This window comes from Panthera tigris, chromosome D2 (genome assembly GCF_018350195.1).
Source record: "Panthera tigris isolate Pti1 chromosome D2, P.tigris_Pti1_mat1.1, whole genome shotgun sequence".
NCBI classification, from domain to species: domain Eukaryota; kingdom Metazoa; phylum Chordata; class Mammalia; order Carnivora; family Felidae; genus Panthera; species Panthera tigris.
Window position 1 is genome coordinate 34,630,692 of NC_056670.1, and position 24,127 is coordinate 34,654,818.

The 24,127-nt window shown below is 37.8% G+C and overlaps 1 protein-coding gene and 1 long non-coding RNA gene across 6 annotated transcripts in view; one reads left to right on the forward strand and one right to left on the reverse strand.

Moving 5' to 3' along the window:
- KAT6B (lysine acetyltransferase 6B) overlaps positions 1-24,127 on the forward strand; it is a 201,310-nt gene that overhangs the window by 33,113 nt on the left and 144,070 nt on the right. The gene's annotated exons all lie outside the window — the stretch shown is intronic.
- The window catches only part of LOC122232067, a 28,171-nt gene continuing 9,351 nt past the window's right edge, over positions 5,308-24,127 (reverse strand). The window contains exon 3 of the long non-coding RNA XR_006209393.1: positions 5,308-6,010. This is a non-coding gene — a long non-coding RNA (uncharacterized LOC122232067). The remainder of the gene's footprint in view (positions 6,011-24,127) is intronic.

Consider the following 24,127-nt stretch of genomic DNA (forward strand, 5'->3'; position numbering starts at 1 on the left):
TGAGTCTTAAACATTCTTTTTAACTCTTTGGATCTTAAACAGTTTTGATACTTGCAGCTGCCTTTTCGGCAACACGTCATCTTGTCCTGAATGACACACACACACACACACACACACACACACACACACACACACACAGATACATGCATATACACACACATACATACATACACACATACATATGTATACATACACACATATGTATACACACACACACACACACACACACACACATATAGTCTATTTTCTTATTTCCTAATGGTATTTTCCAAGCATTAGGGTTGCCAAGGGTGTGGTGTTTTGACTAATTCTGGATATTTTCAGCAGCTTTCAGGGACTTACTGTTGTATTCCATATACCTGTTTGGCTTACATAACAGCTATATTTGTTATACTCACAGTGCCAAGAAAATCAATGTTTTATCGCTTTGAAGTTACTTAACAGGTGATGTTTGCTAATTTATTATGATGGTATCTGGGATGGCAAAGGTTTTTATTCATTCTTTCTCTTCAAACCTTATGTAGTAAGTAGTATATTTTAATGTTTCTCAGAATGAAGGTCTATATTTTATGTATTTTCTTTGTACCTTAATGTACAAAGGGTACATGAGAAAATGCCATTGTTTTATCTTTGCAATGGCAAATTTTGATTGTAAATCCATGACTTCTTGTTTTGTTTACAAACAATTTTCTTGGCTGGTACATTAAACCACAGTAGATTTGATGAAACTGTTCATCTTTAGTTATGCCAACATTCAAATGTGAATCTGCATCTTAGGTACTTTGATCTTTCTGATCTATTAATATTTCTTAGTACATAAACATCAATTAGCTTACTAAATTAAAGTTAGCAAATGAGTCAGCCATGTAATTTGTTTGTGACATTTTGAGTTAGCAGGGCCATGAGAAAAAAATATTTTTATTTGTGTGGAGGTGCTCTTATCTCCCTGTCTTCAGGTGGTGATGGGAGTTTATACATGTAAGAAATGGAGGTATGGTGGTGCACTTTGTGAAATGCTAATCCCTATTATTGGGCTTCTGCTTGGGGCTGGACTGCTTTCCCTGAGATGTCTTCAGGAGTTGCAAACTGCATACTGTTGTTTTCCTTTTATAAATGAGCCTTTTAATTAGCAGAATATTAATGTAGAGTCTAACTTTTTTGTTTTATGAAAGGTAGTATTTTGAAAAATCTGCAAAATGAACTATATGGGCAAAAGTTCTAGAGTGGATGGTATTAGATTTAAACTGTGAATCTGGCCTTTACAAAGCTACAAAATAAATACTAATCAGTGGTGTAAGTAAAATCCAGGAAGGATTTGTGTTAATTTGACAAGTAGGTTTAGAGTTCTTTAGCCATTATTTTTTAGAAACCAGCTTTGTTCATACATCCTTTCTCTAATTTGCTTCACTTTTGATCTTTGATAAAACCAGCTGCAATTTTGTTTCATTAACAAACTTAACTGTTTAACAGATGTTTGTTTTGGCTTGATTGTGTCCTTTCTATTAGAAACAGCATAACATACATAGAAACCATGCTGAGCCTTTTCCTGTCTGTAGCTAGACAGGCGTTTCAGAAGAACAACTTAATTTTATTTACAAGTTCAATTTTTGTTCTTCTGTACTATTATTGTAGGTATACAAACATTTTAGCTCTTGTTCCCCCTGTCAGGGAGGTCTTTTGTTCTTAATCCTCCATCTGTTAGTCTGGTACCCTCCCCCTCCCCCTTTTTTTAGCTTTACAAAATCTTAGCATGCAGGGAAAAAGGTATTGCAGAAGAGGTAATTGAGATATCAATGACTCTTCTACAGTTCAAGGGAGGGAATGGGACTAGCCTGGTGAATTTAGATAATTTCTTCCATCTTCTTTGATGTCAGTAAGCTGCCATATGGACAGCAATGAGGCCTACAGGAAGGAGGTGAGCTTTGGTCTGGGCTGCCTGTGATACTCAAAGAGATGTGGGCTGGGAGCCAGAGGCAGGCAGTCCTTGAATGTTTCTGTAGTTGTTTCTGATGCGGCCAGTCCTGATTTTTGTCTGTGGTTTATTGCCATGCTTGTGACTCTCTTAGATCATACATGGGAATGATAAAATTCAAGAGAGGTAAAGTTTACATGCAGTAAGAGAAATAATAATAAGAGAAGCAAGGAATACTCAAACTAAAATAAAGTATTAAAGGACATCAAATGATGATTCCTATTTGATATTTGATCTTGTTTCCAAAACTGGTATTTTAATAATCATATAGGAGCTTCTACCTTCTATCAAAACCCAACCCTAGGAGCATCTGGGTGACTGGCTTAGTCAAGAGTGTCCCACTCTTGATTTCTGCTCAGGTCATGATCTTGGGGTTGTGAGATTGAGGCCCCCCCCCCCCGCCGCATCCCCCTTGGGCTCTGCACTGGGTGGGGGGGCCTTCTTGAGATTCTCTTTCTCTCTCTCTCCTTCCCTCCCTCTTGCTCTCCCTCTCCCCCTCTCTTCCTCCCTCTGCCCCTCCCCTGTTTATGTGCACACAAGCTTGCCAGCCTCTCTCACAAACAACCCAACCCAGAGCCTTGAGATGTGAGTAATGCTGCAGAAAACAGGATCGGCTAGTGGAAGAATGTGGGATCTTTGAAGAACATTAGCTATTCCAGTTAGATTGCTGGCAGGTTGTGAGGAAACTAGAAAAGATAGGCAGTGGAGGGAACCAGAAAGGTATTTCCCCCTTAACTTTGTAATTTGTGAAATTGCAATATTTCAGAAAAGTTGAAAGAGTAATACAGTAAGTGCTGTATTTCTTTTACTTGGATTTACCGATTGTTAAGCATTTTGTTACATTTGTTCTTTCTCCCTCTTTTAAGTGTGTATGTATACACAAATACGTACACTTACTCATAATTTTTGGTTGAACTGTTCGAAAATAAGTGGTAGACACTATGATACTAAGATGTTATGACATTAAGTCATAATAATTATATACTGAGGAACATTTTCCTATTACTATTTTATGTAAGAAATTTAGTAGTGGAACAAGAGTGTTACCCAATAGACAGTCCATATTTTCCCAAATGGCTTCTTTTGTTTTTAATGTTTATTTATTTTTGAGAGAGAGAGTGAGCGAGCTTGAGAGGAGGAGGTGCAGAGAAAGATGGAGACACAGAATCCAAAGCAGGCTCCAGGTTCTGAGCTGTCATCACAGAGCCTCATGTGGGGCTCAAACTCATGGACCATGAGATTGTGACCTGAGCTGAAGTTGGGCACTTAACCACTGAGCCACCCAGGTGCCTCATAACTTTTGTTTTTAATCTGGGATCCAGTTAAGGATTGTACATTGCATTTGGTTGTTAAATCTTTTTTTTGTTTTATTTTAACTTTATTTATTTATTTTGAGAGCGATAGACTGTGCAGAGAGGGAGAAAAGAATTCTAAGCAGGCTCCACAGTGTCAGCACAGAGCCTGATGCGGGCTTGAACTCACGATCTGCGAGAACATGACCTGAGCAGAAACCAAGAGTCAGATGCTTAACCAACTGAACTACCCAGGCGCCCTTCTTTTTTTTTTTTTTTTTTTTTTTTTAAAGACAGTGAGAGAGTAAGCATGAGTGGGGAAGGGGGGGGGTGGAGAGAGAGAGAGAGAGAACGAGAGAGAGAACATGAATCCCAAGCAGGCTCCATGCTTAGCATGGAGCTTGACATGACACTTGGGCTTGATCTCATATGACTGAGATCATGACCTAGGCTGAAATCAAGAGTCAGCTAAGCCACCCAGGCACCCTGATTATTGTATCTTTAGTAGAGAACAGTTTTCCCTCTTTTTTTTGCTTTTCACATCAGTGACTTTTTTTGTTGTTTATTTTTAAATTATTTTTTTAAATTATTTTAAAAAATATACTTTTGAGTATAGTTGACAATAATACATCAGTGACATTTTTGACAAGTCTAGGCCATTGTCTTATAGGATGTCCCACAGTTAGTGTTTATCTGATTGTGTTCTCATGATCAAAATCAAGTAAACATTTTTGGCAAGAATATTGTGGGAGTGATGTGTATTTCCTCTTGTCCTGTCAGGAGATAATATCCTTTTAGGTTGTGTCATTACTGGTGGTGCTTATTTGGCCATTTGGTTAAGGTGCTTATCTGTTAGATCTATGTTTATAATGGCATGTTTTTTTTTTGTAGTTAGTAAGTAAGTAATTTGTAGAGTGATACTTAGACCATGTGAATAACTTTTCATTTGTGCGTATTATTTCCTATTAGTGCTACAACAAATTACCACAGACTTAGTGTCTTAAAACAATGCAGATTTATTGTCTTATGGTTCTATAGGTCAGAAATCCAACATGGGTCCCATTGGGTTAAAATCAAAGTGTGGGCAGGGGAGTCTCTAGGAGAAGAATGTGTTTTATCACCTTTTCCAGCTTCTGTGTGCTGCCTAAATTCCTTGGCTCTGGCTCCCTCCCGCATCTTTAAAACCAGCAGTACTGCATCTCTCAGACCATTTTTCCGTAATCACATCTGACTCTGACCACAGCCTGGACAGCTTTTAAAGGATTCATGTGATTAGATTGGAGCCACTTAGATAATCCTGGATAATCTCCCCATCTCAAAGTCCTTAACTTAATCACACCTATAGGGTCACTTTGCCATATAAGGTGACAGATTCACAGGTTCTTAGCATTAGGAAGTGGACACTGGTGGTGTTGGTGGGGATGCATTATTCTGCCTGTCACACAGTGGTTTCAGTATCCTCACCTCAATTAGTTTTTACAGTGGAGGTTGCAAATCTTGGAAGGTTTGGGGGCTATGATATAACACGGTCTAAGTCTGCTTAGCAAAGAATGAATCACAGTTTATGAGGGTAATGCTAGCTGAAGGCTGGGAGTCAAGAGGCCTGAGCTCTAGGTCTGACGGTACATCCTAAATCATTTCCATGAGAGCAGGAACAGGGACTTGCCTCCTGCTTCCACTTAGCGTTTCTTTACTCACAAGTTGAATTGAAGGATGGATTTGGCACTAATAGCTTGAGAGTTTTTAACAATAGGAGTTTGGATATCCAAATGTTCCCTGAGAAGTGCATTTAAAGTTGTAGAGAGAAAGGTCTGTCTTTAAATGCCCACAGAATGCATAGGACAACTTAATAAGATAGGCTCTTTTGTGACATTTTAAATACTAAGTAACAACTGAAGAATTTTATGTCTATTATTTAAATTTGAATCCTCAATTAGAAAAATCTAAATAGGCTGAAAAAGAAACTGACTTATTTTAAAATGAATGATTATCATGCTTACAATGTTATGTCAATTATATCTCAATAAAGGTGGAAAAAAAGAAAAATATGCAGGTAGATGGATGTTGTATTTTCAGTTCTTAGTAAAAACTCAGGAAAGATAAACATCAAATCAAGATTCACAAAGGCAGTTAACCCCAAGGATTCTTTTCCTTTCATTTCATAGTGTTTTAGTAGAATCTTCTGCAGTAGCTGTACTTAGTTGGAATGTTTTAGAAATACTGTTCCAACTGTTAAAGAATAACAGTTTAGTTATCAGCCTATAAATGTGCTTTCTAGAGCTGATAAAAAAAAGATGATCTTCTCATCTAATGAGCTCTGACCCTCTGTAAACCTTCCAACTTACCTCATTTTCCACCAGCTATTGAAATATAACAAGATGCCAACAATTACATCCTCACAAAGCATTTATACTAACTTATAAAATTACCTCCTTATTGGAAAATTGTGTAATATCTTGATTTCAATTTAGCATGGCATGTTGGTTAGCAATAAATCTTACTGGGGTATGAACACAATCCTGCAGGCAGTTCACAGAGCATTGATCAGGTGCAAATTGTGTGTATTTTTCTAGCTTCTGAAAATTTCAGAGCAAAATGAAATAAATAGGCATCACTGAGACCAATGCTTTTTAGGTCCTATTTTAATCTGACATAGAAGAACATCGCCATGTATCTTGCAAGAAATGCCTTGACTCTCCTGAAATTCATTATTTGTGTTTTTGACTTTTGCATTTCCCCATTTTGTCTGTGATATACAACAGAAACAAAAGAATATGGTTAAAACATGTACCTTGTAAAGTGTGCATAATAAACAGTTCATACTAGATTTGAAGGCTCTATATAGAGTACATAAGAAGATGTTAATATTAAACTCTTACTGCTTACTATGGACCAGGCAAAGTTCTAAATATTTATTATATACAAAATACTATTCTATGGACTCTGAGAAATAAGTACTGTTATTAACGGAATTTTACAGATGAAGAAACAGACCAGAGAAATCAGTGATGAGGGTGGGAGCTAGACATTAGAAGTTCTTGAAAAGCTGGGTAATGTCAGTGTGCAGCAGAAGTTTGGGAATCACTGCCCAAGGCTAACTTTCCTTTATAGATGTGCAATAGAGTCTACTCAGGTGGTTGAGGAAATAGTCTAGATGTGTTCATTGGACAAGGCCCTTGTTCCTCCTGAAAGGGATTTTGAGATGATTCTAAAGAAGGAGGCTCTGGAGCCAGAATGCTTAGTTCAAATCCTGACTTTTTCCATTGCCCAAGTCAAGTCTCTCTCAGTTTCCTCAGCTGACAACTGGAGATAGTAATAGCCCAGACGGGATAGGGATAGTTTGCTCCAACTGCCTAGCCCTCAGATAGCGAGGTAGTGAGCTTTTCCTGGGCCATGCTAGAAAGGGCACCTGAGCAGGGTCCAGGGTGTGGAAGGGGCAGTGGCCCTTCTGCTCTTGAGGGAAAAGTGTAAATTGATGTCCTTATCATCTTCTAAAGAAGATCTCCTTTCCTACTGGACACTTGCTCTAGTCACACAGGCCATGAGTGGCTAAAATCCACATTTCTGTGTTGTTGTTTCCCTACTTCTTGTTATTTAAAAATCAGAAAAAGCATATGTTTTTAGAGGAATACATGCTCATTGTACAAAACTTTGAAAAATACAGAAAGGTTCAAGGGATGATGCACCATGACTGCAAATTTATTCCAAAGGTAATTACTGATAAAAACTGTTTTTTCTTCCACTCTTTTTTCCCCTACATGTATATATTTGTTATATTTAAATAAAAAGAGGAATATATTAACTATATATATTTATATGTTCCTTTCTACATTTAAAATCTATTGTGAGCCTTTCCCCATATTCCTTATTTTTTGCAGTGTGACTTTTTTTTTTAAGTTTATTTATTTATTTTGAGAGAAGAGAGTGCGAGCAGGGGACAGAGAAAGAGAGAATCCCAAGCAGGTCCCCCACAGCACAGAGCCCCATAGTAACAGTGGAACCCAGAGCCTGCTGAATCTCACAAAGTATACCTGAGCTGAAATCAAGAGTTGGTTGCTTAACTGACTGAGCCAAGCCAAGTGCCTCACAGTGTGACTTTAAATGGCTGGTAGTGTTTCCTATGTCTTTGTGTTTTAACATTTTTTTAAATGTTTTTTATTTTATTTTTGACAGAGAGAGAGATACAGAGCACAAGTGGGGAGGGGCAGAGCGAGAGAGGGGGAGACACAGGATCCGAAGCAGGCTTCAGGCTCTGAGCTGTCAACACAGAGCCTGACAAGGGGCTCGAACTCATGAACTCTGAGATTATGACCTGGGCCAAAGTCAGGGCTGAACTGACTGAGCCACCCAGGTGTCCCTGTGTTTCAACATCTAGGACATTCCTAACTGTTTTGCTATTACAGATAATACTGCTACTAAAAATTTGCATATACATAGGTAATTATTTCCCATAGGATAGATTATCGAAGGACATATACTGGGGCATAAACATGAATTCTTTTTCTAAGGCTTTTGGAACATATTGTCAAAAAGTAAGCTGAGCATGAGAGGCCTTAGGCATCTACTTGCTTCCTAGCCCTTTTTATCTTGCTAATGTGGTAGAGGGAAGAGTGGATTCCTGTTACTTTCCTTTGCAGTTCTTTGATTATGAATAACTTGAACATGTTTTATGTTTAATGGTCATTGTTCAATAACTGTAGTGTGATTCTCTCCTCATCCTTCATCCTGTACCCCAGAGGCAACTGTCTTCAACACTTTTCCCCCCCATCTTCAACTCTTTATGCCACATTTAGTCATTTCTTCTGGAAGTTAGAGTTCTGTATTTTTTTTTTTTAATTTTTTTTTTTTAAGTTTTTATTTATTTTTGAGACAGAGAGAGACAGAGCATGAACGGGGGAGGGTCAGAGAGAGAGGGAGACACAGAATTGGAAGCAGGCTCCGGGCTCTGAGCCATCAGCCCAGAGCCCGACGCGGGGCTCGAACCCACAGACCGTGAGATCGTGACCTGAGCTGAAGTCGGATGCTTAACCGACTGAGCCACCCAGGCGCCCCTAGAGTTATGTATTTTTAAATAACATTCTTATAATGCTGTTTCTTGAATTTCAACTTTAGCCATTTTCTATTGACCTCTTGCCGAGGGAAAATAAGGATAAAGTTCTCTTATATGCATATTCCCTTCCCATTGTCTTTCATCTCAGTGTTAAGCCTTCATTTTTGCCTAGGTCATTATTTGTATTCTGTGTTTATATTTTTATGAGATTTTTATGAGTATGCAAATAGTATTCTATTGGAGCTGTGGAATATACTACATACTATTATCAATTTTTGTGATTTTTATTGGTTATTTTTAGAATACTCTTCCCCATCCTGAATTCAGAGAAGTCATTTACTAATATTTCCTTCTAGTTTTTTGTTGTCTTTAGTGGTGTCATACTTAAGTCATTAAAATCATCTATATTTTTATTTTGGTAAATGGTGTAAGGATCTGCTTTTTGTTTGCTTGCTTTAATAGCAAACTGATTGTTTCAGTAGAATCTATTACAATTCTTACTTTCCCCACTAATTTATGATGCCTTTAGGAAATTATATAGCAACTTTATATCAATCAGAAATCTAGATCTCTCTTAAACAGTTTCACTTTTTGCCTTTGAAAATTTTAATTAAATTAACTTTCCAACTTTTATTTCACTTAACCTCATTTAACCTGTGGTGCTGTCTGTCTCCAGTTTTACTTTGGAATGTAGGGGAGGAGGTGGGGGGAGCAAAATGCAATTGGCCTCCTTGGTGCAGTATTCCCATTTCCAAGGATTGCTGGAATACATAGATTCCTTGAAATCACTTGCCCCTTAAATTGTGCCGGACTCCAGAGGGTCTTAGCTGTGTCAGCCAGCCTGTGTTTCACTAACTTCCTGTCATCATTTTGTGAAACTGAGTGTTCCAAAAAAGGTTTATTTTAGCTGATTAGCTGTTGGCTTTAATGATGTAAATGCGTTTGTCAGAGATCCTTGCTGTATTAAATCTGACACAGTTGGAAGAGAGTGGGTTTCTTTTTGGGCACGCCTTGAGCTGTTGCTTATCAGACTCTGGCCCCTACCCTGCCGCCTGACTTTTCCAGCCACCTCATCCTCATTTACCATTGTTCAAAGGTTTACACTGGGCTGTAAATTTCCTAAACTTACCTTTTTTTTTTTTTTTAAACTGGTTTCTAATTTCGTTCCATTGTGGTCAGAGAACGTAGTTTGTGTGATTTCAACCCTTTTTCATTTATTGAGGCTTGCTTTATGGCTTAACCTATGTTGTATCCTGAAAAATGTTCCATGTGCACTTAAGAAGGTGTACTCTGCTGTTGCTGGTTGGAGACATCTATAGATGTCTATTAGATCTAGTTGATTTGTAGTGCTGTTCAAGACTTCTGTTTCTTTGTTGATCTTATGTTTGATTATTCTGTTATTTAAAGTATAATATTCAAGAGTCAATAATTGTTAGATTGTCTGTGTTTTCAATACTGTCATTTTTTTCTTAAACTATTTTGAGGCCTGTTGTCAGGTGCATATATATTTGTTATTGCTATATTTTTGATTTATTGACCCTTTCATCATTATACAATGTCCTTTTTTTCTTCTAGTAAGGACTTTTATCTTGTCCTTTTTCTGTTATTAATGTAGCCAATTCACTTTTCTTTGGTTACTGTTTGCATGGTATGACTTTTTCCATGATGTTAATGAATACTAGTGATAGTGAATATGTTTTGGGGGTAATACTTCAATATGTCCCCTAAAACTTGATGCTGGTTTATGTACTTATTATGTTAATGAGGTTTTATCAGGTGTGGATTTTAAATTTTATTAAATGTCTTTTCAGGATTTGTGGAGATGATTTTTCTCCTTTAATCTTTTTTTAAAATTATTATTTTTTTTGATGTTTATTTATTATTGAGAGACAGAGAGACACAGAGTGTGAGTAGGGGAGAGGCAGAGAGGGGGGAGACACAGAATCTGAAGCAGGCTTCAGGCTCTGAGCTGTCAGCACAGAGCCTGGCACAGGCCTTGAACCCAGAAACTGCAAGATCATGACCTGACCTGAAGTCGGATGCTTAACCAACTGAGCCACCCAGGCCCCCCTTCTCTTTTAATCTTTAATATCATTAATTATACTAACCAGTTTCTTAATATTTAACATCCCACATGTTCACGGTATGTTCTTTGTTTAATGAGTGACAAGTGCTTTGAATAGTACATTTTCCTGGCATATTTTAAAATTTCAGTCTTGGGATGCCTGGGTGGCTCAGTCGGTTGAGTGTCCAACTTTGGCTCAGGTCATGATCTCACAGTTTGTAAGTTTGAGCCCCACATCGTGCTCTGTGCTGACAGCTTCAGATTCTGTGTCTCCCTCTCTCTCTGCCCTTCCCCTGCTTACACTCCTTCTCTCTCTCAAAAATAAATAAACATTAAAAACATTTTTTTAATTTCAGTCTTAGTAAATATACCCCCAATATTTTATAAACATGTCTGTTTAGTAAAGAAATGTTCTCATTAGTAAGCTTATTCCCTATTGCCAGTCCTTTTGTTATGCTTATATTAGGGGACCAGATTTTGTGTGTGTGTGTGTGTGTGTGTGTGTGTGCGTGCGTGTGCGCGTGCGTGTGCGCGCGCGCGCGCACGAGAGGGGCAGAGAAGGACGGGGAGAGAGCCCTGCATGTTCTTCCCCTAAAGCAGCTTTCCAAAGACAGCCACAATTAGTGATTTGTATGTATTCTTCCAAGCCTCCTTTTGTGAATTAAAAAAAATTTTTTTAATTGCTTTGGAGATAGTTTTCTTAAAAAAAATTTTTTAGTGGTCGTTTATTTTTGAGGGAGAGAGAGAGAGAGAGAGAGAGAGACAGAGCATGAGTGGGGGAGGGGGCAGAGAGCAACAGAGACAGAATTCAAAGTAGGCTCCAGACTCTGAGGTGTCAGCACAGAGCCTGATGCTGGGCTCGAACTCATGAACTGCAAGATCATGACCTGAGCCAAAGTCAGACACTTAACCTACTGAGCCACCCAGGTGCACCCCCACTTTTTAAAAATTTTTCCTGAAGCCCTTTTAAAGCAGTTGTAAATAAATATTTTGTGTGTGTGTATAACAAAAAATAGATCCATACTTTGGTGTTTTTTTGTTATTTTGAAATTTTTTTTTTAAGATACATAAGAAATGTATGAGGGGCACCTGGCTGGCAATAGAGCATGTGACTCTTGATCTTGGGGTTGTGAGTTGGGTGTAGAGATTACTTATAAATAAAATCTTAAAAAGGTTTTTTTTTTTTTTTAATTAAAATAGTATGAGTGCATTCTTCTTGGGAAAGTTCTAATGCTAGAAAGAAAACAATGGCCCATACAAACTCCCTGAATTTCAGTCATCTTATCTGTAACATAGGAATAAAAAAATATTCTTCATGGGACCATCAATTAGGATTTGATGAGATAATGTGTTTAAGCACGTAGCACAGTGTTCAATAAAAGAGACGAGTTAGTTATTTTGAACACGTATCAGCTCTGGAGTTTCTAATGAAACGCATTTTGGCACGTAACTGTATGACCTGACAGTGATCTTTTGACTTTTGTCTTTGTTCAAGATCCTCTAAAAAAGAGAAGGTCTTAAAATATTTTCCTTCATAGCTTTGTGTGCTATAAATATAAGTTTAGTTTAATAGCAGAGGTCTTTTTTTTCTTCTTTATTAATTATTTACATTATTTTCCCCCTCATTCCCCTCCAGCCATTACTCAATTCATTGTTTTTGAAGTAAAATGTGCCTCCTTCACAATTTTTGCCAGTTTTATATATTGTCCGTATTAATGATTTTCTTAGTATTTTCTTTTAGATTACCCCACTAAGAGAGCTATAACAAACCAAATGCCTTGAGTAACTTTGGTTTCTGGACCAGATATTGGGGGATAATTAGATAATTTGAATTTGAATCAGATATTAGAGGAAATTAAAGCATTAATGGGGCTCCTGGCTGGCTCAGTCAGTAGGGCATGTGACTCTCGATCTCGAGTTTGTAAGTTTGAGCCCCACATTAGGTGTAGAGATTACTTAAAAATAAAATCCTAAAAAAAAAAAAGACATTAATGTTAATGTGCTTCATGTGCTAATGGCATTTGGTTCTCTATGATCATGTCTTTGTAAGTTAGGATGCTCTTTCTGAAATATTAACGGTGAAGTGTTATGCTGCTGCAACTTGCTTTTAAATGGTTCAACAACAATTATAACAAAAGTGTGTGTGTGTGTAAATACGTGTGTATAAGTATAGATACAGGTGTAAATAAAAATATGAGGCAAAAATGTTAATTGGTGACTCTTGGTGAAGGGAATAAAAGCATTGAGTGTACTACTTTAGTTTTTCTGTAGGCTTGAAATTTTTTAAAAATGTAAACTTGGAAAAAGAAATGTAATTAGAATACTAATTAAAAATTAAATCACCTCACTTTCTTTAATAGATCTGCTGAAAAAGGAAATTTTATTATTACCATAAGTGGAAAACAAGCATCCGTTGTCATAAATAGAAGGTAACCGTAAAAGTTACTTTCAAAGTTTTATTAAAATGTGGCTGGATCTTTTTATCTGCCAGGACTCTGAGCCTGAGGCTTGCTCTCTCAAAGGAACACTAGCAAACATTACAGAGGTGTTAAAGACATATTAGCACCAAACTGAAACTTTCTCCTTGACTTAATGAGAGAATATGAAAGAAAATTAAAAAGGGAATAGTTTTATGATTTTGTGTGATTCAGGTCACCTCAAAGCGTCACCATACTTGGGAAACACTGACTCCATTGATATAAGTGTTAGAAAGAAAATAAACTTCTGTACTGAATTCTGCTTATAATGCTCTTCTATGTTGAATTGCCATCTTTATTATTTGGTAGTTTTGATCACTACAGATGCATGTAGAGCTGAATGGTATCCTGGCCTAAGGCAGATGTCAGATTTCGCAGTCTAAATTGTCGCTGGGTTTTTGCTCTGATGTTGCTCTTGTGGTTGAGGTTTTGCTGAGGTTTTGTTTTTTTTTTTTCTTTCTTTTCTTTCCTGCTATATTGTTCCTGCTGTTATTTGGAAGCCACTAGGTTGCTTTGCCTCTTGAACAATGAAAGGATCCAGATCGAGTCTGCCTCACATTTTGTTATCCCAGTACAAGACTCAATTGAATAAAACATATTACCCATCTGGCCTGGAAATCTCAGTGGCACTCAAAATAACTTACTAACAAGTTGTTGGATCATGATATCTTGATTTTCTGAAAGTTCAGCTTCTTTTTAGCTGTTGCTAAGAGAGAAATTTCATTGACATGAGGGACACGAGGACATGTCTGCACGCTGCCAGTTGTTTTATAGGCATTTGGCTCTGCCGCCTTGCAGATGGTTAGACTCTGGGTGGTGGGTAAATGAAATGTGTGCTGATTATCTTATTGAATTAAGGTAACCTTTTGTCGTTCATTGAATTCTGTAGACCAGTTGGTCAGTGAGCAGCTGCTCTGTGTGGCTTGGTTTGAGTTTTGAAGCACACAAAGACTATCTTAAAGGGTGGTCAGTCTAATCCAGGTATTCAACAAAGCAATAGTGAAAGCCTTCTTCTCTTTTGACACTGTTTTCTGTTCTGATGGAAATGATTGAACAAAAACGTTTTTGCTTTTTGCTCAATTAACTAAGTGATTAAAGCAATGGTTTTTTGAGTGTTTGGCTGAATGCTTCAGAATTTTTTTGACCTAATGTTTTAAGTGGAAGAAAATATCTTATCCCAACATTTGATGTTAGAAGCGTTCTAATTTAATGGCAGAGTCTATGTTTGAAGATGTGTGATAGACTAATGGAATTGTTTTTTAAGATTATCTTCACAAATATTCTGGAAATTAAAGCATGCTTCAGTGGTGCCGTTTCTTGGCAAATTCTAGCTGTGAGTCTACCATATTTAAAATTTTTTTCTTAATGTTTATTTATTTTTGACAGAGAGAGAGACAGAGCATGAGCAGGGGAGGGGCAGAGAGAGAGGGAGACACAGAATCTGAAGCAGGCTCCAGGCTCTGAGCTGTCAGCACAGAGCCCGACACGGGGCTTGAACAGACTGTGAGATCATGACCTGAGGCAAAGTTGGACACTCAACCGACTGAGCCACACAGGCGCCCCTAAAATCTACCATATTTTTATATGGATTCTATCTCAATGTCTGCAAACTGTTTCAGGTGACTGCTGCTGCTGCTTCTTCTTCTTCTTCTTCTTCTTCTTCTTTTTTTTTTTTTTTTTTTTTTTGAGTAAACTCTACCTCCGTTGGGGGGCTTGAGCTCACAACCCCAAGATCAAGAGTCACCTGCTCTACCAGTTGATCTAGCTGGGCGCCCCAGGACTGCGAGTGGGGGCAGAGGGGGAGAGAGAGAGAGAGAAAGAGAAAGAATCTTAAGCAGACTGTACACTTAGCCCATGACCCTGGGATCATGATCCAAACTGAAATCAAGAGTTGGATACTCAACCAGTTGAGCCACCCAGGTGCCCCAAATATTTTCCATGCTAAAAGTAATTCTTTAAAAAGGCTTTTCCAGAACTCTTTGAACTTCCCATCTAAATGAAGTCCATTTAGTAATTCCAATGAAATGCTCTATACTTTTTCTTATTAGCCCTTCTTATAGTCTATATATTTATTGGTCTGGTTACTTTTTAACTTCAGTTGTCCCCTCCAGTTGGGAAAGCTTCACAAACACAGAGACCTTACTTCTTTGCTCACCTCTGTTGAATGAGTGAATGTGAATCATGTTTTCTGATCCTGTGTTAAAGGTAACATAAAGACATTTTATTTTATTTTATTTGTTTTGTTTTGTTTTGTTTTTTAAATGTTTTATTTATTTTTGAGAGAGAGAGAGCAAGAGTGGGGGAGGGACAGAGAGAGAGGGGAGCAGAAGATCTGAAGCAGGCTTTGTGCTGACAGTAGGGAGCCTGATGCTGGGCTCCAACTCACAAACCTTGAGATCATGACCTGAGCTGAAGTCGGACGCTTAACCAACTGAGCCACCCAGGCACCCCAACATATAGACATTTTAAATGTGAGATTGAAATGGAAAGTCCTAAGGGCATGTTAGTTAATTGGAATTTCAGACTTTGGTTTGCATTTTACACTTGAAAGCTGCTCACTTGGGCTACTCTGTATCTTGATCTAGGATGAGGGAAGTCAAGAATCTATTTAATGATGACCAGTGAGTCTCCCAATCAGATACCTGCTAATTTCAAATAGATCCATTTTATCTCTTCATTTTCATTTTACTTGTTTGAACTTTAAATTGTCTATTGAAAGAGATTATTTTAGTTGCTTCTTTTCTCCTGTGAAACACTTTTATGAGCTAATGAAGCAAATTAAACAACATGAATGTTTGTAGTATAAAAGACATTAGGATTTATAACTATTTGAGACTTGAATTTGGTTGAAAGAAGAGATTGTATTATACCTAACCCTGTGGGATATACAGTGATTATTAGGAAGGTCTAAAATAAATCAGATACTTCAGGTGTGTAAGAAAGCCAACTGCCTGATACTATAACAATCTTACTAGGATAATCTGTAGATATCTGCAGATGGAAAAAAAAATAGAGTCAAATAGAAACAAAAGTCTTTTTTTTTTTTAAGTTTATTTATTTTGAGATGGAGATAGCATGAGTTGGGGAGGGGCAGAGAGAGGGAGAATCCGAAGGAGGCGTCATGCTGTCAGCGCAGAGCCCAAACCCATGAAATGTTAGATCATGACCTGAGCCGATACCAGGAGTCAGAGGCTTAACTGACTGAGCCACCCAGGTGCCCCCAAAAGTCATTTTTAATGTCTGACATTCTAAAAACTGGTTTTGAACTTAGGGGTGAAGATCAGCCTTTGAGTCATTGGGAAGCAAATGGAAACAGGAGTTCATCTCAAACACCCTTCTCTTTAATTCTTCAGGCTTTGTCCATGTATCCTCTGCTGCCAGAGCCTGCTTGTTTCTTCTGTAAGCTCATCCTTCTCATGTTCCTGTGGATTCTTCCACAGCCCTTCCTCTCTCCTTTGTACTGTCCTATGTCATGATCCATGTAGCAGAGTGTTTGCTAAGTAACCACATACTCCAGAACTTGTGCTGCACATTCAACTGGAAGTTAGATGTGCCTCCTGTACTGGCAGTGTCGGTGCATGGATGTGCGTGTCAGGCCGAGACTAGAACCAGCAGCACTAGAAGAAAACTACCACTAGTATTAATTAGCAGAGATACACCCCTCATGTGGCCACATGTTACACGGCCATAACATTCTAGCAGCCTTTTTGCTTCTGCTGCTGCTTTTTTTCTTTTAACAGAGGTGTAATTGACATACAACATTATATTAGTTTCAGGAGTACAACATAATGGTGCGATATTTGTGTATATTGTGAAATGGTCACCCCAGCAAGTCTGGTTAACATTTGTTACCGTATGTAGTTACGGAATTTTTTTTTCCTGTTGTGAGAACTTGTTCACTTCTTCTTTGACAGCCTCCTCACCTCTAGTAATTTCTCCTCTGAACTATTGTAGCATTACTGTTTGTCTGTCTCATTGGTGCTACCTATAACTCCTCAGTTCTGTGGGCCTTGACATTATGGGCAATAGAGATGGAGACTATGTCGTTTTTAAAATTTAAATTAAAGTTTTTTTAAGTTTTATTTTAATTACCTGGTGCTCGTCGTCGTGACAAGTGGGACTCCTTAATCCCTATCACTTATTTCACCACCCCCTCCTCTGGTAACCAGCAATTTGTTTTCTGTAGTTAAGAGTCTGTTTCTTGGTTTCTTCATCTCTCTCTTTTTTCCTCCTTTGCTCATCTGTTTTGTTTCTGAAATTCCACATGAGTGAAATTATGTGGTATGTGTCCTGCTCTGACTTATTTCACTTAGAATTATATTCTCCAGCTCCATCCATGTTGTTGCAAATGGCAAGATATCATTCTTTTTACAGATGAATAATATTTTATTTGTGTGTGTGTGTGTGTGTGTGTGTGTGTGTGTGTGTACACACCACTTCTTTATTTATCAGTCCCTGGACATTTGGGCTGCTTCCATATCTTGCCTATTGTAATAATGCTGCTGTGAACATAAGGGTGCATACATTCCTTTGAAATAGTGTTTTTGTATTCTTTGGATGAATACCCAGTAGTGTGATTGCTGGGTGATAGGGTATTTCTATTTTTAACTTTTTGAGGAACCTCCATACTGTTTTCCATAGTGGCTATACCAATTTGCATTCCCACCAACAGTGCAAGAAGATTCCTTTTTCTCCACATCCTTGCCAACACTTTTTGTTTCTTGAGTTTTTTATTTTAGCTGTTCTGACAGGTGTGAGGTGATAATCTCACTGTAGCTTTGATTTGCATTCCTTGATAAGTGATGATGAGCATCTTTTCATGTGTCTGCTGGCCATTCATGTGTCTTTTTTGGAGAAATGTCTGTTCATGTCTTCTGCCCATTTTTTTTTTAATTGGATTATTTGGTTTTTGGGTGTTGAGGTGTATCAGTTCTTCATATGTTTTGGATACTCTTTATCAAATATGTCATTTGTAAATATCTTCTCCCATTTTGCAAGTTGCCTTTTAGTTTTGTTGATTGTTTCCTTCAATGTGCAGAACCTTTTTATTTTGATGTAGTTCCAGTGTAATTTTGTGTTTATTTCCCTTGTCTCAGGGGACCTATCTAGAAAAAAGTTGCTATGGCCAGTGTCCGAGCAGGTACTGCCTATATTCTCTTCTAGGATTTTTATGGTTTTATGTCTCACATTTAGATCTTTAATCATTTGGCTTTGGCTATTTGGGGTCTTTTGTGGTTCCATACAAATTTTAGGATTTTTTTTGTTCTAGTTCTGTGAAAAAATACTGTTGGTATTTTGATAGGGATTGCAATAAATTTACATTTTGCTTTGGTTAGTATGGACATTTTAACCATATTTGTTCTTCCAGTCCATGAGCATGGGATGTGTTTCCATTTGTGTTGTCTTCAATTTCTTTCATTAGTGTTTTATAGTTTTCAGAGTATAAGTCTTATACCCATTTGGTTAGATTTATTCCTAAGTATCTTATTATTTTTGTGCAGTTGTCAATGGGATTGTTTTGTTAATTTTTCTTTCCACTGCTTCATTATTGGTAGAGAGAAATGCAGCAGATTTCTGTAGATTGATTTTGTGTCCTGTGACTTTACTGAATTTGTTTATCAGCTCTAGCAGTTTTTTGGTGGAGTCTTTTGGGTTTTCTGTATCATGGTATCTGTAAATAGAGGAAGTTTTACTTCTTCCTTACTGGTTTGGGTGCCTTGTATTTCTTTTCATCGTCTGATTGCTGGGGCTAGAATTTCCAGTGCTCTGTTGAATAAATGTGTTGAGAGTAGACATTCTTGTCTTATTCTTGACCTTAAGGGAAAAGGTCTCAGTTTTTCCCCATTAAGGATGATGTTAGCTGTGAGTTTTTCATATATGGCCTTTATTATGTTGAAATATGTTCCTTCTAAACCTACTTTGTTGAGGGTTTTTATCATGAATGGATGTTTTACTTTGTCAAATGGTTTTTCTGAGGATAGAGAATATGTCTTAACCTTATTTTTATCATCCGCTCTGTGGTCTCTCTCTGCCTCTCCCCCCTTTTCTCCTCCCCCCCCCATAAACAAACAAATTTTAATAAAGGATAATTTACTGTTGCCCAGTTGTGTGCCATAATTTACGTCCTCCTCATTTCTGTTCAGGAGCCTATTTTCCTTTTAGGTTTAAAGGGCCTTCACTCACTCTCTTGCTTCCCTGTTCTCTCAGATGGGCTAAGGAATAGACATTATCCTCACTAAACAGGAAATTGAGGCCCAGAGAGGTAGGGTCACACATACAGGAGTCAGACCCCATCTTCTGACTCCAAAACCAGTCCTTTTTTTTTTTTTTTTTTTAAATTATTATTATAATTTTTTTATACCACTGCAGGCTTCCCTTTCAGGCTGAGGATGTGTATCTTTCCAGCACTATAAACCACCCGGTTCTGGTGCGTGTTCTTGGGCTTTTTTTTTTTTTTTTTAGTGTTTGTTTATTTTTGAGACAGAGGATGTGCGAGTGTGAGTGGGGCAGAGAGAGACGGGGACAGAGGATCCAAAGTGGGCTCTGTGCTGTGACAGCAGCAAGCCTGATGCAGGCAGGGCTCGAACTCATGAACTGTGGGGTCATGTCCTGAGCCGAAGTCAGATGCTCAACCAACTGAGCCATCCAGGTGCCCCTAATCCATCTTGGTCTTATTCACCTTGGTAACCTTCACAGTGCTCACCTTCGGGCAATTGTTAATGTTGAATCCCTCCCAGTTGTGACTATATACTATCTACTGTCCTTCCTGTGGAAGAGAAGGGGTCTTATTGACTTTTATCTATCAGTGTGCAGTCTTACCCAGGGATGTCATTGACATGACCACTTTGGTTTTTTAGCAGTTTATTTATTAATTCTTTCATTTAGTCATTCAAAAATATTTATTGAGTGCATACTTTGAGCCAAGCATTGTTCTCAGAGTTCTCACCCTGCTTTCATGGAATTTAGATTTTCCTTGGACAGTTGATGATAAACAAATAAACCAACAAGGTAATTATAGACTGTAAGTGACATGAAAGAAATCAAGAGCAAAGTGAGAGAGAAATACCAAGGAGTGAGGCTGTAGACATCATGCTCTGGAAAGTTCCTGAGGAGAGATGAAAGGATGAGAAGGGGTCACCTGTGGGGAGAGCTTAAGGAGGGAACGCTTCAGTGCTTGTGTTTGAGGAAGAAAAAGGCATCTCATGTGGCTATAGCAGAGAGACCCAGAGAAGGGCAGCAGAGTTTAAAGCTGGGGAACAATATAGTCCGATTTGTGTTTTTAACATCACTGAGAGACATGATAATTAAATGAAATGTGTGTCCCTGGACTGGATTTTTTTTTTTTTTTTTTTTTTTTTTTGGCTTCCAAGGACGTTATGAAGACAAATGGCAGAATTTGACTATACATCAAATATTAGATAACAGTGTTATATCAATGTTAAGTGTCCTGAATTTGATAATCCAGTGTCTTTATGAGGAGAATGTCCTTGTTCTTAAGAGGGGTGAAGGGTTGTGATCTTTACAGCTTATTCTCAAATTGTTCAATAAAAAAAGAGGGATCAGAGATGGCAAATTGTTAAGAGGATATGTGTGTTTATTGTAATATTCTTGTAACTTTACTGTAGAGTTGAAAAATTTTCAAAATAAAACTTTAAAGGTCACTGAGGCTGAGGTATGGAAGAAGTTATGGAGGGGAAAGAGGCAGGCGGGCTCACAGGAGGCTGTTGGGATGATGGCTGCACACACTGGGGTGTAACTGGAGAGGGAGAGAGGGGGACAGATCAGGAAATATGTTTTGGAGATGGAACAGACAGCTTGTTAATGGATTGGATGTGGTGGCCAAGGGGACAAGCAGGAGGTAGAAGTTGTTCCCTGGGGCTCCTTGATAGTTATGGACTGAATTCCAATAGAATCTTACCCTTCCTAAAGTGTGTTCACTCCCAGTCTGCCTTACTCAAGTCAGCCCCTCTATGGGTAGTTACCACAGGAATTTATTTCACAGGTGAGGGGAGGCCCAGGGAGGTGAAGTGACTAATTCGAAGTTAGCACATATAGGCAGAAAATTTATTTTCTTTCTCCCTTTCTTCCTTCCTTCTTCCCTCCCTCCCTCCCTCTTCTTGCTTTCTCTTTCTTTTCTTTTCTTTCTTTCTTTCTTTCTTTCTTTCTTTCTTTCTTTCTTTTTTTCTTTCTTTCTTTCTTTCTTTCAGAAAATTTACTTTCTTTACCCAGAAAACCAAAATGCAGGCATGGGATTAGTGCTCTTCAAACTGAATTCTCTCCCATTAGATTGTTGTGTAATCAATGAAATAAAGGGCTACTATCATCAAACAAACAAACAAACTGAATAAATAGCATGTACTTACCCATGTAGAAAGGGTAAATAATGTCTCATGGAACTTCTGTTTCAGTTAAATAGGTATATACTAGGTCATGATATAAAACATATTTTTTACTTTGAATTACAATCAAAAGTTGGAAAGCCATGCAGAGGATTGTTGTAAACAGAAATCTTGCAGTTCCCATGGGAGTAAGAAAGCAAAAGACAAACTCACTTGGGTGGCTACTGTTGGCTGTCTTGTGTTGTTTATTTCTTTAATGATTGATGGGCTATAAGTCAGTGTTTTCTTAGTTGACTTCATAGTCATCCCCTACTTTCAGTCTTAAAGTGCTTGCTTTGTGCCAGGCATTGTTCTAGGCAGTAGGAGTGAGGAGGACAGACATGACTCTCAAGCAGCTTACATTAAATGTGTTACCAAGTACAAACATAAGATTCCTTCAGTATTAAGTGATAGGTGCTCCAAAGATCCAGTAGGACTGGTCTGGGAAGGTGATGTTTGAGTTCAGACCAGGGTGAAACTGAAGATGCAGCTTTGCCTCAGGGAAGAGTGTCGCAAGCAGAAGCAGTAGCTGTGGCAAAAGCCATGAGTTGAAGACAAGCTAAGGGTGTCAGAGGGACAGAAAGATGGCCCTTGAAACTGTAGTGTGGGGATCCAGGCAGAGTGGAAGGAGAGGAGATCAGATTTAATATATTTTTTGAAGATAAAACCAACAGGACTTAATAATGAATTGGATGTAGGATGTAGAGGGAGGATGCATCTGGGTGGATAATGATGCTGTTTACTGGTAGGGAAGGCTGGAAGCTGATGCAGAAATGTGACTAGGGAGCCAAAGAAATCTATAGTTCTGTATCTGGCCATGAAGTTGAGAGGCCTGTTGGACATCCAGATAGAGACCCACGGTGGTCAGTTTGATAGTCAGGATCTTGGGTAGGAGGTCTGAACTAGAGATAGAAGTTTGAGACCCATGAGTGTATAGCTGGAATGGGGCTGATAAGCTTATCTGGGCAAGGATGTAGATCGGAAGAGCAGAGGTCTGAGGCCAGATTCCCAGGACAGGTAAGAGAAAGGAGCATCAGTGACAAAGGAGGAAAGCCATGTAGGAGCTTAGAGGAGAGGGGAGGACTTACTACCAATTTATGTAGCATTGACTCCCCACTTTTGAGCCCTGGACTTATTAGCAGTAAGGGAAGTTACTTATCTTGAGAACTTAATCCTCTGTGTGAGATATATATGCTTTAAACTTCTAAAATGTTTTATTTAATACATTGGTGATAATAGTACTCATTTCACAGAGCTGTTTGGTAAATTAAATTAGTTAATACACACAGAGTGCTTCAAACAGTCTCTGGCACATAGTAAGAACTTAATAACTGTGAGTTGTTTGTGGCAGTGGTGCTTATTATAAGAAATCAATTTGGGCTTAAGGTCTAGATTCCAGATTAGTAAAGAAGAAAGAGAATAGTAGTGTTGGCTTTTCATCTGAATGTGTTATGTGATTATCAATTTTGTTTAGCTGGTTCCCTGAGTTGCATATTAAAGCAGTCTTGAACAATGAGGGGCCTTGTTACTAGAGTGCCATTAAATGGTGATATCAAGTGACCCTAAAAATCAAAGTAATGGAAAATTGTCTTTTTTTTTTCCTAAAATATTTAATTTTGTGTTTTTTCATAACATCTCAACCTTCCTTTCAAGGTCAGGAGGAGATACTAATTTTTACTATACTGCTACATCTTCACACAAATTATCATCTGAAGGAGCTTCTTAGAATTGACAAATGAACTTTGTTTTCCTTCCCAGGAGGAACTTGTTAAACCAATAAAGTTCAAAATTCTAATTCCCATTCCTTACTAGTGTGTACCATTTTATTCATCTCGAATAAACATACAACCTCAAGCACCCTACTAGGCAAATAGATTCCTTTTTAATTAGTGGTTCTATATACAGAATTTTATCATAGTGAAATTTATAAACCAAAAGGGAACAAATATTTACACTTGCAACTTCATGTCAACATTGCCCTGAAAATGTAAATGTATCTCCCATGTTTCTACTACAGCAGTAGAAAAATAAGCTTCAACTTCTTAGGAGCATGTCTGCTCTGTTATGTAGGGAATGTGGAAGATACATAGAAGTGTTCTTTCTTCGTGACTGGCATTAGTTTTTTTCACACAAAGACTTGTTTTATTAAAAGCTAATCTATATTTCTCTTTCTTTCTTTCTTTCTTTCTTTCTTTCTTTCTTTCTTTCTTTCTTTCTTTCTTTCTTTCTTTTTGTAGTACTATTTCTTAGGCATCTTTAAGTACCAAGGCAGAGTTTTATTTTGAGGAGTTATTGCTTTTGTAGTTACCATAAAGAATTATTTCTCAATTTAAGTAGACCTTTTTTATTCCAAGGCAAAATTAAGCCAACCACAAGGGTTTCTGGGAACAGAATAATGCCGAGGTTTCGTGTGTCAATATGAGCAGCCTAATACTTTACAAAGGAAGATTTTATTTATTTACTTAGTTATTTATGTTTTTTATTTTGAGAGAAAGAGCGCGCGTGCATGAACTGGGGAGGGGTGGAGAGAGAGAATCCCAAGCAGGCTCCGCACTGTCAGCATGGGGCTCCATCTCATGAACCACAAGATTATGACCTGAGCTAAAATCAGGAGTTGGATGCTTTACCGACTGAATTACCCAGGCACCCCTACAAAGGAACATTTTAAGTGATGCTTAAATAATAATGGTTTAAAGATCTCAACTGAAATGAAAAAGCTTATTAAAATGTATTGAAATAATTTAGAAAAGGGGGGATGATTTTGCCAAGATTTCGGAGAGGACTAATTTTTTTTCAAGGTTTTACTACAGTTTTGATTGAGCTGCATTAAATGATTCAGTCTAATTTCATCTATTACATGTAGTTATACTATTCCTGCATCCCAAAATGATTT